Source organism: Pseudophryne corroboree, chromosome 5 (genome assembly GCF_028390025.1).
Source record: "Pseudophryne corroboree isolate aPseCor3 chromosome 5, aPseCor3.hap2, whole genome shotgun sequence".
NCBI classification, from domain to species: Eukaryota; Metazoa; Chordata; class Amphibia; order Anura; family Myobatrachidae; genus Pseudophryne; species Pseudophryne corroboree.
This window is the reverse complement of record NC_086448.1, coordinates 851,840,609-851,844,825: the sequence shown is the minus strand read 5'-3', so window position 1 is coordinate 851,844,825 and position 4,217 is coordinate 851,840,609. Positions and strand designations below refer to the sequence as shown.

The 4,217-nt window shown below is 41.1% G+C and overlaps 1 pseudogene; it reads left to right on the top strand.

The window, feature by feature from the left end:
- The first annotated feature begins 3,797 nt into the window (after nt 1-3,797).
- LOC134930070 (5S ribosomal RNA) lies at nt 3,798-3,917 on the top strand (annotated as a pseudogene).
- The last annotated feature ends 300 nt before the right edge of the window (nt 3,918-4,217 follow it).

Sequence of the window (4,217 nt, the reverse complement as noted above, 5' to 3'; positions counted from 1 at the left end):
ATACTGTGTGGTGTAATGTGAATTTGGCTCATACTGTGTAGTGTAATGTGAATGTGGCTCATACTGTGTGGTGTAATGTGAATGTGGCTCATACTGTGTTCTGTAATGTGAATACGGCTCATACTGTGTGGTGTAATGTGAATGTGGCTCATACTGTGTGGTGTAATGTGAATGTGGCTCATACTGTGTGGTGTAATGTGAATGTGGCTCATACTGTGTGGTGTAATGTGAATGTGGCTCATACTGTGTGGTGTAATGTGAATGTGGCTCATACTGTGTGGTGTAATGTGAATTTTGGCTCATACTGTGTGGTGTAATGTGAATGTGGCTCATACTGTGTGGTGTAATGTGAATTTGGCTCATACTGTGTGATGTAATGTGAATGTGGCTCATACTGTGTGGTGTAATGTGAATGTGGCTCATACTGTGTGGTGTAATGTGAATTTGGCTCATACTGTGTGGTGTAATGTGAATGTGGCAATACTGTGTGGTGTAATGTGAATGTGGCTCATACTGTGTGATGTAATGTGAATGTGGCTCATACTGTGTGCTGTAATGTGAATTTGGCTCATACTGTGTGTTATAATGTGAATTTTGGCTCATACTGTGTGGCGTAATGTGAATTTTGGCTCATACTGTGTGGTGTAATGTGAATTGTAGCTTATACTGTGTGCTGTAATGTGAGTTTCGGCTCATACTGTGTGGGGTAATGTTATTTTGGCTCATACTGTGTGGGGTAATGTTATTTTGGCTCATACTGTGTGGGGTAATGTGAATGTGGCTCATACTGTGTGGGGTAATGTGAATGTGGCTCATACTGTGTGGGGTAATGTGAATGTGGATCATACTGTGTGGTGTAATGTGAATTTCGGCTCATACTGTGTGGGGTAATGTGAATGTGGATCATACTGTGTGCTGTAATGTGAATTTGGCTCATACTGTGTGGCGTAATGTGAATTTTGGCTCATACTGTGTGGGGTAATGTGAATGTGGATCATACTGTGTGGTGTAATGTGAATTTCGGCTCATACTGTGTGGGGTAATGTGAATGTGGATCATACTGTGTGCTGTAATGTGAATCTGGCTCATACTGTGTGGCGTAATGTGAATTTGGCTCATACTGTGGCGTAATGTGAATTTGGCTCATACTGTGGTGTAATGTGAATTTCGGCTCATACTGTGTGGGGTAATGTGAATTTGGCTCATACTGTGTGGCGTAATGTGAATTTCGGCTCATACTGTGTGGGGTAATGTGAATGTGGATCATACTGTGTGGGGTAATGTGAATGTGGCTCATACTGTGTGGTGTAATGTGAATGTGGATCATACTGTGTGCTGTAATGTGAATTTGGCTCATACTGTGTGGCGTAATGTGAATTTGGCTCATACTGTGGTGTAATGTGAATTTCGGCTCATACTGTGTGGGGTAATGTGAATTTCGGCTCATACTGTGTGGGGTAATGTGAATTTGACTCATACTGTGTGGCGTAATGTGAATTTGGGCTCATACTGAGCATTTACAGTGCAGTGCCAGTCTGGAGGCACATGGAAACAAAAGTTTCAATTCTAAGTACATCCAAGGCACAGTAACGGTGCTGCCCCCAGGAACCTTTTGCGATGGCACTGCTCGCACCCCATATTTATGGCCTTGTGTACTGATCTTGCCTACTTTGGTGTTGGCTCCGCCTACCATTGATTTGGTGTTGCCCACATGGGGCCACTTCTAGAAATTTTTCCAGGGCCACTTTTAGTTCCCAATCCGCCCCTGTTGAGGAGGGTCGTCAGCAAAATGCAATAAATGTACCAAAGTGTGTTGAGGTTAGGAAGCCTGTTCCAAAGCTCGATTGACAAAATTGTCACCATCCCCTGTCCAATCCAGAGCATATCTGTAATTGGAGGCTAGGAGTAGTCATCAGGACAGGGGAGATGAATACCACCAAGTGATGGGGGTTGTTTTAATTTGAAGTGCAATGCAGGGACGTTTGTTTGCCCAAATACATTTATTAAGGGCTTTGTTAATAGTGTGGACATCACGTTTGGACAATAAAAATGGGAGCATCTGGATTGGATAAAGTAGTCGAGGGAAGGAGATCATCTTATATAAATGGCACCTACCAAGATAAGAGATAGGAAGGTGTCGCCATTTAAAAAAGTAATCCGCCATTTGAGTGATGTGGTGAGAAAAATTTACAGTATATAGGTCAGTGAGGAGTGGTGCGATACATAGGCCTCAATATTTCAAATATTGGCCGGCCCGTCTGAAAGGGAATGAGTCACCCCAGTCCAGGGCAGCCTCCCCTCCCAATGCTAGCGCTTCCGTCTTATCAAAATGAATAAGGAATCCTGAAATTAAATTAAAATCATGTAGTGTAGTTAGTAATGATGGAAATGCCTGTTTGGGGTCGGCAAAATACAATAACAGGTCATCAGCAAAAGCAGAAACCTTGACGTTGTTGTTACCTACCATAATACCTTGCCAAGTGGGATCTTGTATGAAATTACGTATCAACGTGTCGAGGGCCAAATTGAATAGCAGGGGGGAGAGAGTACAGCCCTGGCGCGTTCCTCTACCTAACGTGAAAGCAGACAAGTTTAATCCATTTATAGTTAAATGTGCCTGGGGTAGTGCATACAACATTCTAAATAGATGGATGAATTCTACACCAAATTGCTGAACATGCAGAATACGAAGTAAATGAGACCAGGAGACGCGGTCAAACGCCTTATCGGCGTCGCAACTTACAATAAGAGCATATAACCAAAGAAATGAGACAGCGCTACCCACTTTGGTTTTAAATTTGTCTTTTATAATACATATACACAAAGATGACAACAAATACAATTATAAACAAAAAGATACCGGCCAGTATCACACTAAAAATATTGATTATGTCTGCCTGTCTCATTGGAACTTTAAATACCGGACTCGCCGGTTCGCGCATGCGCATAGCGCTCGCGGTTCATGCCTCGTTTTCAACTGTACATACTGGGCATGTGCGGTCAGCGTGTTTGTCGTCCAAGCCTCCTTTTCATTATATCGAACCTAATGCGCTTTCTAATCGTGACTCCATTGTGCATACATTATCGGAATCCATATAATCATAACCAAAAAATTAATTCAGCCTAAATAATCAGCCGGCACATCTAAAAAGCATATAATCCCCATAGGAATAATAACAATAATAATCACATTATGGCAATATTTATCGTCATCATTATTAGAACTAAACACATTTAATATAACATCTAGACTGTTTTATATAGTCAGCCTCTACATTAAAATCTACCTTATTTTTATATATATATATATATATATATATATATATATATATATATCCACCTATTCATTTCACGCACCAGTATTATTTCAATCGAAATCAATCCTAAACCAATGCCATCTAGTGGCCACTCTTTATATAATCCTGACCTACTAATATCCATATATACGCAGAGAAATGTTTTGGATCTTCAAACTGCAGACACTCCATCCTAAGGGGTTCAATGACTATTACGAAATTGCTCCGTTCCTGTGAACCCTCTGGTGCCATCATTACGGTTGGACTCCAACCCTCTGTTCCTTATTCATTTAATCACGATTCAGTTACCCCAATCACCTCTTTTATAACTTCCTCCGCCGGTTCCCATTCCACATTCATTGCCTCCACCCCCCACTTACACACTACCCCCCCCCCCCCGCCCCAGCCCTCCACCCTTCCCCCCCCCCACCGACCTCCCACCCCCTTCCCACCCAACCCTATCCACTCTATTTGAGATATGACACATGTATGGTAAGTAATTATTACAGTCAAACCACACTGGAAATGCCCAATCTCGCCCGATCTTGGAAGCGAAGCAGTGTCGGGCCTGATCAGTACCAGACTAGGGAGACCATCTGGGAATATCAGGTACTGTAGATAAAAAACTATATATTAAAAGCCTACATGAGCTAGTCATTATCACAATTTCACATATATGAACCTACCCCTGGCCTTGTCTAAATACTGTCTGTACCTATATCACCAACACATTAAACACCACTAATTAACCATATTATCTGTCTCAATATTAGTATTTTATATATTTATACTATTTATATATTTTATAATTATAAATCTGCACGTTATTATTGATGAAACACTTCACGTATTTATATCATAAAACCACTCTAGGAATTGTTACTATGGTGATTACATTGTTTTATAATCACTTATCGATTA